This window comes from Carcharodon carcharias, chromosome 1 (genome assembly GCF_017639515.1).
Source record: "Carcharodon carcharias isolate sCarCar2 chromosome 1, sCarCar2.pri, whole genome shotgun sequence".
NCBI classification, from domain to species: Eukaryota; Metazoa; Chordata; class Chondrichthyes; order Lamniformes; family Lamnidae; genus Carcharodon; species Carcharodon carcharias.
The window spans coordinates 104,687,341-104,702,442 of NC_054467.1; the positions used below are offsets into that span (position 1 = coordinate 104,687,341).

At 40.7% G+C, this 15,102-nt stretch overlaps 1 pseudogene; it reads right to left on the reverse strand.

Moving 5' to 3' along the window:
* Positions 1-706: 706 nt before the first annotated feature.
* LOC121274246 lies at positions 707-13,104 on the reverse strand (annotated as a pseudogene).
* Positions 13,105-15,102: the final 1,998 nt, after the last annotated feature.

The following is a 15,102-nucleotide window of genomic DNA, read 5'->3' on the forward strand; positions in this document are numbered from 1 at the left end:
CTTAGCATTTATTGTGAATTATTAGTAAATATTTTTGTTAATATAGGCTGTGTAGTACATGAAATCAGTCCCAAGTTTACAGAAAACACTTTGATTTTGATATCAATTTTACATTCTGCCACAGAGAATTCTTACCTTTAGTTACGCCACCATTAGGTTTAAAATCATGTTAAAATCTTCATGAATTAATCCATTTTCCTGCATTTAAATAGTTTTCAATCTAATTTAATTCATGTCATTAATGCAGGATATTACTCAAAACAGTTTGTCATATTAGCAAGTAGTTTTATATCCTAGTCCTTTCAAGCTCTATTACAGTTCATTAATAACATATACAGTATTGAAATAATTACATTTAACATCCCAAAGAAAAAATGAATGTCAACTATTTTTAAAATATATTATTGTTAACCCTAGATACATCCTTTAACTGCAATGCACCTAAAGCTTTACATATATTAAAAAGGAACTAAAAGGAAATAGAGCAATGATCTCTTGGATTAGTCCTTTAATTTCTTGTAACTCATTTGGTAACATTCCTATTATTATTTATGCCTTTGTTTTTACTTCCTTATTCTATATCATTGCTTGTCTGTTCTTGTAGTTTCACTGATTCTGTTTATATAGACCCACTTACAGCATTTGGCTAGGAAATTGGGAATAATGAAAATGACGAGTCTCCCACTCCAGTGCAAGAATTTATCTTTCATTTTGTTGCCATGGCCACTGCCTTCTTAATCCATGGATGATCTTTAAGGAGTGAAAGCATAAAGCGAGCAGTATCTCCATGTGCGACTGAGTTTGCAACAGGAATTTCATCCGGATCCGGAACATAGTACCCTTCATGAATTAATAATTCTTTATCTATAGAAAATTAAAGAAGAAATAATTAAGAATTGGTGATAACATGCATGACCTTAAGCCACTCGTAAGCATTCTATCACTGGAATGGAAATCAGGTCATCAACGTGTATTACCATGAGGAATTAAAAGGAAGCAATAATACAACAAATGCCTAAAATATTCATTTTTAATTTTTCTACATTATTAAAAGCAGCTCAAAAATTCCCATGAGTTAGCTGTAAATATTAACAGTTAATTAAGAGTAATGCTTGTCAGTTTTTCCCAGAAGAAATTTAAACAAAGGAAGAACTTAAATTGCTCAAGAATGAATGGCGTTACGACCACGTGGGGAGCGGTAAAAATGACTCTCCTATTCTACCACTCCAAGTCTGACTGTAACAGAGTTTTCATGAATTTAGAGAGGATATGCTTTTGCCAATGCTGCAGGAATCCTACAATTTGCGCTTTCAGATTATAAAGAGTTAGGGAGACAGGTTTTCTGAGTTTAAGCAAAGAACAGGATAAGTTTATTGAAGCCATTTCTTGAATTTAAAAAACTTAAATAAATTGCAACCACCATTCATATGTCACACACATTGCCTGGGCCCACACATGCACTACTACAGCTGGTAGAATAAAAGGATAGGCTTAAAGATTTTTTACAGTTGAGAAGGAGAAAAGACAAAGGCATATTTGGTTCTTTGGCTCATATCGATGCAATGCTTCTGTTGCAGTCATTTGAAGAAGAGTCGTGCTGACTCAAAACGTTAGCTCTGTTTCTCTCACCACAGATGCTGTCAGACCTGCTGAGTTTTTCCAGTATTTTCTGTTTTTATTTCATATTTCCAGCATCCGCAGTATTTTGCTTTTATATCATTGCAGCTATTTTGTTCAATTGCCTTTCTGGGTGTAGTTGTATGGAGCAGATTTCCACATTATGTTCCCAAAAGATCTTGATTTGCAATAGATTTCTCTTCTCAGGACGGTTACTTTGCAAATCCCGATGCTCTGCAGTCCTGCCACATCCAGTCATGAATGTTGTTGGACAATTAAACAACTCACTGGAGAAGGAGTCTCCACAAATATCCTCATCCTCAATGATGGGGGAGCCCAGCACATCAGTGCAAAAGACAAGGCTGAAGTATTTTCTACAATCATCAACTAGAAGGGCCAAGTGGATGATCCATCTTGGCCTCCTCCAGAGGTCCCCAGCATCACAGATGCCAGTCTTCAGCCAGTTCGATTCACTCCACGTGATATCAAGAAACGGCTGAAGGCACTGGATCCTGCAAAGGCTATGAGGCTTGGCAATATTCTGGCAATAGCACTGAAGACTTGTGCTTCAGAACTTACCGCCCCCCTAGCCAAGCTGGTCCAATACAGCTACAACACTGGCATATACTCGGCAATGTGGAAAATTGCCCAGGTACGTCCTGTACATAAAAAGCAGGACAAATCCAACCCAGCCGATACTGCCCCATCAGTCTACTCTCGATCATCAGTAAAGTGATGGAAGGGGTCATCAACAGTGCTATCAAGCAGCACTTGCTGGGCAATAACCTGCTCACTGATGCTCCGTTTGGGTTCTGCCAGGGCCACTCAGCACCTGACCTCATTACAGCCTTGGTTCAAACATGGACAAAAGAGCTGAACTCCTGAAGTGAGGTGAGAGTGACTGCCCTTGACATCAAGGCAGCATTTGACCGAATCAAGGAGCCCCAGCAAAACTGAAGTTAATGTGAATCAGGGGGAAACTCTCTGCTGGTTGAAGCCATACCTATCACAAAAGAGTTGTAGTTGTTGGAGGTCAGTCATCTCAGCTCCAGGACATCACTGCAGGAGCTCCTTAGGGTAGTGTCCTAGGCCCAACCATCTTCAGCTGCTTCATCAATGACCTTGCTTCCATCATAAAGTCAGAAATGGGGATGTTCACTGATGATTGCATGATGGTCAGCACTGTTCACAGCTCCTCAGGTACTGAAGCAATCCACGTCCAACTTCAGTAAGCCCTGGACAATATCCAGGCTTGGGCTGACAGGAAGCTAGTAACATTCATGTCACACAAGTGCCACATAATGACCAACTCCAACTAGAGAGAATCTAACCATCGCCCCTTGATATTCAATGGCATTACCATCACTGAACCCCTCACTAGCAACATCCAGGGGGATATCATTGACCAGAAGCTGAACTGGGCTAGCCATATAAATACAGTGGCTACAAGAGCAGGTCAGAGGCTAGGAATCCTGTGGCAAGTAACTCATCTCCTGACTCCCCAAAGCTTGTCCACCATCTTCAATGCACAAGGCAGGAGTGTGATGGAATACACCCCACTTGCCTGGATGAGTGCAGTTCCCACAACCCTCAAGAAGCTGGACACTGTCTAGGACAAAGCAGTCCTGCTTGGTTGGCACGACATCCACAAACATTCACTCCCTCCACCACTGATGCACAGTGGCAGCAGTATGTACCATCTACAAGATGCACTGCAGGAATTCACCAAGCTTCCTTAGACAGCACCTTCCAAACCCATGACCATTACCATCCAGAAGGATAAGGGCAGCAACTGATGGGAACACCACTACGTGGAAGTTCCCCTCCAAGCCACTCACCATCCTGAATTGGAAATATACTGCCACTCCTTCACTGTCACTGGGTCAAAATCCTGGAACTCCCTCCCTAACAGCATTGTGGGTGTATCTACACCACATAGACTGCAGCGGTTCAAGAAGGCATCTCAACACCACCTTCTCAAGGGCAATTAGGGACGGACAATAAATGCTGGCCTTGTCGGTGACACCCACAGCCCATGAATGAATTTAAAAAATACTTTAGAGAGAGAGGGAGACAATTTCTTTGCAGCCTTTCATTATAGCATTCTGATCTCTGATCTGTTATCTCTCTGGCATGGTGAACAATTCTGAAAGTCCTGCTGGCAGTATATTCCAGAGGAATTTGATTAATCCATGTCTGCTGTCATCATTGTTTTTAGAAAAGATAATTACATTTTGATGTCTTATTTCAGAAACTTTTGAAAAGTTTCAGAATAGTGAAAAAGCCAACCTGAGATGGGGCCTTTCAAAATCCCCAGGGGACTTGAGTGTCTGTTCTTTTTCATCCCACTTGGTGGAATGCAGGTTTGTATATTGTAGCTGGCTGGCTGTCCTCCATGGTCTTAATAGGATTACAGTTTATTGTTTCTTAAATCCAGGCCAAGAAAAGAAGAATTAGAAATTATGGGCTTAATTTTCAGCTTAGTGTGCGGGCGCACGCCCAACATACATGAGCGTGAAATAGTGCACAATGAAGTTGGGCAAGCGTCCCGACATCATTGTGCACTCGCGCAATATTTCGGTCGGTAGGCTCACGTTGGAATCGGCAGCACGCCCGCCCACAATTAAGAGGGCTGCTAAGTCCACTAATAAATGAATTAAAGTGAATTTTTCCCTGCCCTTCCAACCTTACGAATGGTGAGCGGGCGAAAAGGCCAAGCAGCCTTTCGATTTTTGAGGAAACCTCATCCATGGGCGGGATGAGGTTTCCGATGTTAATTAAAATTAAATTAAAATTTTTTAAATATCATTTTTAACATGTCCCTGCTCATGTGACAGAGTCATAAGAGGGAACATGGTTACCCTACTTTTAAAATCTTTATTTTTAATGTTGGAAAGCTTCAGCTCCCTACGGCAGCTGTGTGCCTTCAGGGAGTTTTCAGTGAATGCACACCCGCGCTTGCGCTGACTTCTGCGCTCGCCCTCCACACCCGCCCTCCCACCCGCCCCCCCACCCCCCCTAACATCCTGGCAGCACCGAGCATTTCAGCGCACGATTCATGCTGACTGGCTGTTAATTGGCCAGCCAGTGTGAAATCACAGTTGGGGCCCAATCGTGAGAGGCAGTCAGTTTTGTGGCCACTCCTGGGCCCACCCACTGCATCCGCCCGACGAGGTAAAAATCCTGTCCTATAAGTTTTTTTTTTAAAAAGAAAGCACATCCCCATAACAGTAGATTCAGGTGAGTAGCTGTGTAAAGGATTTTTTGATCACAACTGCATCTCAGCCTTGATGCGCCTGGCTCCAGGTGCTGCACCCTGTGTGGCCTCAGCAGGGATAGAGACAGCTGCTGACATCTGTGCTCTGAGAGCTGAGATGCTCTTGCCAACACTCTTAGGAGCGCCTGAGGGCCCCACCAAAGACAGCTCTGCCTGTACCTGTGCAGAGGCAGACTTGGCCATCATGATACATGGCAACGTATCGGGTATTGGCTGAAGTGAGGGAGATGGGGGCAACAGATGAGAATTGGCAGCACTTTCATTGGAGTTAACATTTCCATGCTCCTCTCATCATTATCCCTCTTCTGGGACAGTGCCAATTCCAAGCTTCTCAGATCAAGGCAATTTTCACAAAGCAGAATCAAGCACCTCGCTGTTGATCCTTAGCTATGGAACAATACCACAACACTTCAGTCTCTGGAACTAGAGGGCAATTTTAACCCACCTCACCTGGTGTGAAAATGATAAAATTGGATTTGTCGCCCATGTTACACCCCATTCCATTTTAGGTTGCAGGGACTTCAATCGATAGAATAATTGGGAAAATCGAGTGGCTGACCTGATCCAGTCAGCATCCCATCAGGTGGTTTGGTTGCAACTGCATTTCACAGTGACACACAGGCATATCCTCACACATTACACCGAATGACTGCCTGCCCGCCCACTTATATCCTAGATAGCAGCTTCAGATTCCTCTCCATCTCTGTAATTCCATCACCTTCTGTTTCACTATACTGCAATTTCTGTGCTGTAAAAGGCACAGAAGATCATATTTTAAATCTCATTAATGCTCCTAATGGGCAAATCGGTAGAATTGAAAAAAAAACAATTTTAACCAGTTTTGGGTGCATTCAGAAGCCCTGGTGGTCTCACAACAGTCCAGTTGAGGTCCTGGCATTCTTTACTTAAATAATTTTCTATCTCGTGCATGTTGATCAATGCTTTATGGATCACGGGAAGGAAGAACCACCGCAGCACCCAAGAATCCTGGTAAGAAGTTTGAGCTTTAAAAAATACAATGCTTTTATTCTAAAAGGACTGCAATATTTCCTTGACATAATCTCCCGGAAGGGAATAGTTCCCCCTTTAAACATATTCCTTTATGAACAAAAGAACAGGAGGAGGCCATTTAGCTCCCAAACCTGTTCTACCAATCAACAAGATCATGGTTGAACTCTGACCCAACACCATATACTTGTATTTGTCTCAAATCTCTTAATACCTTTGGTTCACAATAATCTATCAATCTCAGAATTAAAATTCACAATTGATTGTACATCATTTGTCATTTGCAGAAGTATGTTCCAAACTTCTATCACCCCTTTTGTAAAGAAATGTCTATGATTTCACTCCTAAAGGCTTAGCTGTAATTTTTAAACTACACATCCTTGTCCTAGACTCCCCAACCAACAGAAATAGTTTCTCTGTACACTCTGGCCAGGATTTTCTTATCCCACCCACCGCGGGACCGGAAATTCCTGCCCAAACTCAACGGATCTTTGGCTGGTCCTGCAAATTTTCCGTCACATCCACGATGATTGCCACCATAAAATCTTGGCTTCTGTTCCCCTTATTATCTTGAAAACATCAATCTAGAATTTCAGAAAAGTAATTTCAAAACAAGGGAGATTGGCAAGATGCAGCCAAACCAGTATAAAATAGACTTTGCTTGATCAACACTCAAACACCTTGGCTCATATAACTAAGGAAAGATACAGCCTCTACTCTATGCTGGTGTGGATTCAGTAAAGAATTATGGTCCACAAGCTGTGGAGCTTTTCCAGCTTTCCATGGCCAGTAGCTAGCCTCATTGACAGTCTTGGATCCTTCTTGAGCTGGGAATGCTCTGGAGGAAGTCACAAACCAGAGCAGGTAGAAAAGGCCTGCTGTTGTGGCAGTGATACCATGAGGGATGGGTCTGAATCTTTGAAGGTGGGGGTCACTGATCCTGCGAGGGTGGGGAAGCTGGTTAGCCTGGGGGCCAGGAGGAATCATTCCTTCACTTCCTGGCCCACAGCAATGCTGGAAAGGCACTCTTGCACACAGCAATCCTCACCTTTAGCTGCTGGGTTTCCTGAACCCCAGGAAATCCAGCTGGTCAGGGTTAAACTAGGAAAACAGATAACATTTAAGGCACACAACTTCATTATCCTGCTGTCCAGCCTCCGTTAAAACCAAAAATGGGTAAGTTGAGGTAGTTTTTGTTTTCACATCTCACCTGACCCAAACCCACCCTTTCTGAGCACTAAAATTTACCCAACAGTCTCTTTCACAACACTGTGTCTCAGGAATGTGACTGCAAGACATCAAAATGATGCTGGTTACCCAGGTATGAGAAGTTAGAAAAGCTCTGTTAACAAATCAATTCTTACACACACTCTTAATTACAGATGTTCTTTTGTATATTTATAAGGGATAATTTAAATTTGAAAACAGCTAGTCTAATGACATATAATAAAAAATAAAATACCGCAGATGCTGGAAATCTGAAATAAAAACAGGAAATGATGGAAAAGCTCAGCAGGCCTGGCAGCATCTGTACAGAGAGAAACAGAGTTCATGTTTCAAGTCCAATGTGACCCTTTGGAACTGGGTCTAATAACATGAAGCGCTTCATTTATAATCATATGCTCAGAGCCTATTTCAGAGCACTTGTGTTCCACTAATTTATTAAATCATGGGAAAATGTTGGTTTTGTAGTAAATTACCTATAGAACTGGACAGTGCAATTTTGAAGGTGGCACCATATCTGTAATGCCTAATTTTATCTAGAAGTATCCTCTCAGGAGCAGAAAATACCCAAAAGTCATAGCTCTATATAATATATGACATCATGCATTACAAATTTATCGAAGCTGAGAAAGATAATGTGATTCAAATAGAAATGTTCAAAATTCAAAGAGTTTTAGAGGATAAATAATAAAACCAAATATTTCCACTGGTCTATAAATTGGTAGTGTTAGGAAATAGAGATAGTTTAAGTAAGTTATATTTGTATTTGTGGGGTATTAGAAATGAGTTTTAACTTTAAAGTTTAAATTTGATTTGTATTTCTGTATTTGTGTGTTAAGAAAAGGTCAAGTTGAGTTTTAGTTTCACTTTAAAAGGCACTAGCATCTCCAATGAGTTTTACAACTCCTAAGGAGAAGTTAAGCAAACACAAGAGTAGAAAAAACTGTGCTGTTGCCTGGCAACAGGGGTCCAGAGAGGCAGGCCCCACCCACACACACACAAAAAAACAGTTTTGAGTTCAGTTTGAAGACAGCTGCCAAGCAGAAGCAACCTAGAAGGGAGAAAGTCCCAAGAAGAACTTCTGATCAAAGGAAGGACAGCAACCTGGAAAAGATCCTGTTCGGTGAAGTTAAGAGAGTGAGGAGCAGAGAAAGGCTCCAAGCTTCAAGTTTAAAGAGATATAGGCTTGGGAAAAAAGTCAGAAACTCCAAAGAGACAACTGAAGGTCTGTAACTCATTGTTATGGGCATGTGAAGCAGTGATGTACTGTTGACAGCTGCATTAGTGGGAGAGAGTACATGGAGGAAAGCTTGAACGTATGTGGTGACCTGGGGAGAAGGGCTTCAGAACGAGAGTTCGAAATGCTGGGGGTGGACCTTGGGAGAGAAAGCATTTGTTTGGGAGAAGATTTCAAAGTGAGTTCTTGGAGAATGGAGATTGGAAACCCTCGTGTGAAAGACAGAGTTCAGTGAGGCTGGTTGGCTCATGGTGTGACAAGCTCTGGGGGAGTTAAGGAGAGATTCATAGCATCTGTCTGGAGTGACACCTGTCACTTGGTTTCAGAGTATGGTGTGTCTGACCACGGGATGCCATAGATTCACATGGACTATGCAATTAGAGTGGAGATTTGAATATAAGATAGCTTTTGTAACTTGTATTATCCTTACAAATCTGAATATATCTGTAAAGGTATAGTTGCAGGTGAAGGAGTACTGTAATATAATTCATCTTTTCTGTTTAATAAATGTTTTAGTCTTTTGTTAAAAGTTCATCAGCTGACTTCTGTGACTTTGATCAGTAGCCACTCTCCATGTATCTAAACAAAAATTAAGAGTTAGGATCTATCAAGCCGGGTTCTACCCTGGGATCTGGCTTGTCCAATAATAACATCAGCTGGGATCATAACAGGTAGCAAGGAGGCATAAACTCAAGCTTATGACAAGAAGCTGACAGGAGGCTAGAAAAATGTTTTTGCCCAAATTGTAATTAAGGTATGACATGAATTATCACCAAATAGAATTGAAGTCAAGTCAATCATAACACTGGAGGGAGTTCCATAAATGCTCGAAGAAGAAAGATATTGAAGGTTATGAAGAAAGAACAGGGAAATGGAATCAGAGTAGGTAAAAGGAAAGAAAAATGATCACTTATTATGGCACTTTTCATGACGTCTGGGTGTCCCAAAGCATATTACAACCAATGAAACGCTTTTATTTTGAAGTGTATTTGCTGCTGTGATGCCGCCAACAGGTGAGGGAGTTAACAGAGGCCTCTTACTGTAACAAAATGTCTACAATGACAGAAAACGCTAAAAATACTGAGTCATAACATCAGAAAGAAAAAAAGTCAATACTGATCTCAGAATCTTCATCAGAACAGTTTTCACGCAATGTTAACCGATCTTTCTCTTTCAAACATCAGCCAACCTGCTTTTTAGATCTAGAGTTTACTGTTTTTCTTTCAGTTTTGCAGTATTTGTAGATTTTCTTTTTATATATAGAATTCACACAGTGGTTGAAATTTTCCTGCTTAAAAAATGCCTTTCACTCCTGAAGGTGGACACTTTTCAAAAGATACTTTGAATAATGGGTGGTATTATGACTTCAAATGACACCCAAGGAGTGTGGTCCAAGAGCTAAGAAAATAATCTACTCTTTAAAGAATGTTATAAATGGGTAAAACTAATAATGCTGATGGGAATGTAAGAATTGATCAAAACATTATTGAATAGCAATATTGGACTTTTTTCCCTTTGATTTTCTTTCCTTTTCTCCCTTCTGGTTGTAAAGACAATGAGATCCATGGATCTCCTGATGGTGGCATCAAGTGGGCTCCATCCATCTGATCTCTGCCTGAAATGAACATCGCCTCCTTTAAGGCAAAATGTTATACAAACTTGTACTTAGTCTACAGGACCAAAAGAATCATTCTCCATTATGTTCCACATGGGCCTCCTCCAACAATTCTTCCTCAAACCTTCTCATCATTTCTTTCAATTTCTTTCCCACTCAAGTACTTATTCAGCTTCTCCTAAATGTGCCTGTGCCATTCACCTCATCTATTCTTTGTGGTAGCCAGTTCCATCCTTGCCACCCTTTGGATGAATTTTCTCCTGAATTCCCTATTGGATTTGTTGGTGACTATGTTTTATTCATGTCACCTACTTTTGGTCTCCCTCAAATGGAAATACCTTCTCCACAGCTACCTTATCAAATGGCTTCATAATTATAAAGACTTCTATTTTAGAGAAAGGAACTTCAGCATATTCAGCCTTTCCTAATAAGTACATCTTCTTAGCTCTAGTATCAACCTTGAGAATCTTATTTGCACCTTCTCAAGTTTCTCTATGTTGTTTTTATAATATGGAGATTAGGACTGCCCCCTAAATGTCTTCTGACCAATGTTCTATGCAAGTTTGACAATAATATCTCTGCTTTTAAATCCTTTCCCTCTAGAAATGAATATCAATATTTGATTTGCTTTATTCATGGTTATAGTAACCTTGTGTTGCTATTTTTTGAGATTTTTGTTTCTGTACCCCTAGATCCCTTTGTTCCTTTAACCTGATTGGACACTTCTAATGCAAGGATCTTGTGGCCTGTTTATTCTTCCTACCAAAATATACCACCTCACACTTATCTATGCTGAAATTCATTTGCTAATTGATCACAACATTCTGCAAGTTAATTAATGTCTTCATGTATTTTGTCATAGTTTTCCTCTGTATTAACCATACTACCCCCGCACAAATTTTGAATTCTTTTTAATATTCATTTATGGGATTTAGGCATTGCTGGCTAGGCCAGCATTCATTGCCCACCCCTAATTGCCCTTGAGAAGGTAGTGGTGAGCTGCTGTTTTGAACCACTGCAGTCCATGTGGTGTAGGTACATCCCTAGTGCTGTTAAGGAGGGAATTTCAGGATTTTGACCCAGCGGCAGTGAGGGAGCGGTGATATATTTCCAAGTCAGAATGGTGAGTGGCTTGGAGGGGAGCTTCCAAGTGGTGATGTTCCCATGTGTCTGCTGCCCTTGTCCTTCGAGATAGTATTGGTTGTGGGTTTGGAAGGTGCTGTCTAAGGATCCTTGGTGAGTTTCTGCAGTGCATCTTGTAGATGGTACACACTGCTGCTACTGTGCGTTGGTGGTGGAGGGAGTGAATGTTTGTAGACATGATGCCAATCAAGTGGGTTGCTTTGTCCTGGATGGTGTCAAGCTTCTTGAGTGTTGTGGGAGCTGCACTCATCTAGGCAAGTGGGGTGTATTCCATTACACTCCTGACTTGTGCCTTGTAGATGGTGGACAGGCTTTGGGGGAGTCAGGAGATGAGTTACCCATCCTAGCCTCTGACCTGCTCTTGTAGCTACAGTATTTATATGGCTAGTCCAGTTCCCAGGACATGGAGGTCTTTGCTTTCAAATCATACATTGTTGTTATTTTTATATTTTCATTTAAATTCCTACACCCATATTTATAAGGAAACCTGTTGCATTATATTCATGACATCCCATGATCAGTAACACTGTAGTTACATTCTGACAGGTAAGTTTTCCTTATAAATATGAACATTGTGTCATGAGCACTGAACTTTGCAAGATGATTACTGTATGTTTTAGATCGTCCCTTTAGCTCAAAGTAAAACAGGTCTTTTTGAAAAGGAGGGTGGTGAATTCCTTTTGGAGAAGTGCTCATGTGAATTCAGGTTGCCATGGGAATAGGAGTTGAGAAAAGAGAGAGAAACTCAAATAGAAACCCATTGCAGTATTGAGTTGCAGCCTGTTGCACCTCTCACAAAAGCTCACAGAACAGACAAAGAGCTGCTGCTGACAAGCAAGCAGAAGAGAATTGGAACTCTCCCAGGAACAGCTCTTCTCAGTTCTTTGGTAGCGTCGGGAGCAGAAGTAAAAGTCTGTGGGAGAAAAACAGTTTTGCCAGTTTCACCAGGCCTGACTAAACGGTTTAAAGGGGTCCGGTACAGGAATCCCTGGAATTCTGGGTTCTCAGGACCGCCATACATGCCCTGAAGAAAAGGTGGGGATGGAGGGGTGGGGGTGGGGGTGAAATCGTCAAGATGTGTCTTGCACTTGCTGGTGATAATCGTATTCAGAAGACAGAGTGGGAATGGAATGGTTGGTGATGGACACTGGAAGGTTTGACTTGGTATGGAGAAGAATGATTTAGCTGGGCCAGAGAACTGGGAGAAGCTGTTGGAATGCTTTTTGACAGTACATGTGTACCTGAAGTGTGGAGTAAAGTTAAAGAAATTCACCTTTTTTTAAATGGATGCACCATTTTCCTGTTAGTTAATGTTTCAATTGCATGGATTTTAGTTTGTTACAACAAAAGTCTTAAAGAGTGAAAGTGAAGCCCTTCAGTTATTTTCATTCATTTGGGAAATTCAACCCTTCTAAAAAGTTGGCGGCCTCTACAAGGATCATAACAATAATAAGATGGACTCACGTTTAGTATACCAGGATGACATTGTGATAATTCGAGTCACTTGTGCCTGACGCATAGCAGCAACAATAGCTTTTATTGATTCTGCAGAGCTGGTAACTCCAGAAAATAAGCGTATTGGGAACCCAAGACAGGACATGATGGCATCCTACTCATTAAAGTGCCCCAAAAGGTTGTCGGCCAAGAAGATATTTGCTTTCACTACCTGCAAGAATGGTATAAGAAAGGGACTGTTTATATTGGGTTGTAAGCTGTCAACTTTATTAGAAATAGGAAACTCAATAAAATTCTTGATGTGATATAATTCTCTCTGTTGGAAAATCTCTATTTTTAGGTAACTGGGCTTCATTGGAGTACTGAAAAGAATTCTATGTTGCCAATAATTACCGTCAGGTTCTCATGTTGAATGGTAAGCTTACTGGGAGTTCTTACAACAGCTCTCACCACATGGTCCTGTTCTGGTGCTTGTCTCACTAAAAACTGACCAGTTTTCCCAGTGGCCTCAAGCACCAATAGCTTCATTCTTCAGTCCAAAAGCAGCAGTCATGAAGTTACGCAGATTATCAGCATGCAGTCATACCTATAATTAATATTTTAAGTTGAATAATTTTAAATAGAATGATAATTTCCTTCTAAGTTTCTACCATATTGTCACAACTTACATTAAGAACTCACACTTTCTCTACAATCTACATGTAAATTGTCAGAAGTGATGTGGGAGCTGGGTGGTGCAGTACTTTAATGCACCGACTGCCCCTTCACTTTGGCACTTTGGCTTTGAAAACAAGCTAGACTGACAGATGCAAACGCCTCTTTCTAATAATTGAAAGCTCTCTAAATGAAATGAGTTTGCACAGTCTTAACTCAATTCCTGCCAGTGTGGATCTACAACACCAAAATGTGAATGGCATTCTGACCCAGAACTCAGAGGCATAAAGGTGAGCGGTATGAGAAATGGGGTTCTCACAGTATTTCCCTAAGAATTCAGCTCAAACCCCAGATATTAGTTGTCACGTTCTTTAATTCCATAGCAGAAACTCCATTAGCAACAGTGCAATTTTTAAAAATTTGCTTTTCTACATAGTTGATAATCAAAGTTGACGGTTGGTCTGTCATTGAGTATATTTAAGAAAGTAGATGATAGATTTTTGGGTACTAAGAGAATTAAGGGATATTGGGATAATACAGGAAGGTGGAGCTGATATAAAAGATCAGCCATGATCTTCTGGAATGGAAAAGAAAACTTGAAGTGACAAATAACCTCCCCCAGCTCATATTTCTTAAATGTAAATTTTGAACATTCACGTTAACAAATGTAATTAAGGATTCATTATTTATTTTGTTGTTGCTTGCTGCCATGGTTTATAGTTCCAAGCACCACACAATAATGGTTGACTTTTGCACTCTTCACTTCCCAAAATCATATAAAATATCTAATACTGAAGAAACTAAAGTAGAATTAGAAATAGGCATAGAAAAGAGCAATTTTTGGTGCATACATTGTATTATGATTAATCTAGAATGTTCCTATTTAACCCCTTTCTAATAGCACCACAAAGCTAATTTCAACAGATTCTCATTTCCTTCCTTTTTGCCTTTTTTCCACCCTCCAACGACAAATCGGTCTGATGAATGGATTTTCTTTAACAGACATAACCTTTACTATTATATCACCCCAGCATTGGTCCCACACTCTACATTGCTTCTTGTAAAATGCTGCAATTTAAATGAGTGCTTCTAAAATTAGGCCAAATTATCCTATCCAAATGTCACTGCATGAGAGAACTTTCTTATAATATCACTTGGTTTGCAAGACTAAAATATAACATAGGTTCTGTGTCTCAAAACCGGCAACCTCGGGACCAAGACTGTGCCGGATTTTGGTTCTTGCTGGATTTTTGGTCAGGTGGTTCAGGGCATGGGCAGTTCCCATCAAGTAAGGTCGTATGGGATGCAGGGTCGCTCAGAGCGTGGGAATAGACTGGTGCATTAGTGGTGAAGGGTGATAACTAGTCAGGCATCACACTAAGCCTAGCCAGCTTGTCCAGGTAAGATATTTTTGAAATGTTTTCCAATTAAAATTGATGCAAAGTACAAAATATAAAAAAAAAATCAGGTTTTTGGACAATCAGATTTGAGACACTGCTGTTATGTACAGTACTGCAGTTTTTTTCCTATTTCAATGAAAAGATATTTCTCTGGTTGGTCAAAGATGTACTTGAATGGGCTTTACTTAAAAAAAAAGAGCCTCCAGGTTCCCTTTGCTAGCTAAACAGAGTGATGTGACATGGAACCGTACAGATTAGGAGACCCAAGATTCAATCCCTGCTCTGTGTTTAATTAACATTAACATTAACAATTGGCTTCAATCAGAATAGAGGAAAAGGGCATTAATCCCTACCTCAGGACTGAGCTGGAAAGGGCATTTCAGGATACTGAATGAGTACAGGATTGGATTCCGTTATGATGGGTGAAATTGTAACCACCAAGCAGGTCTGGGTTTGGATGTGTGCAAGAGTT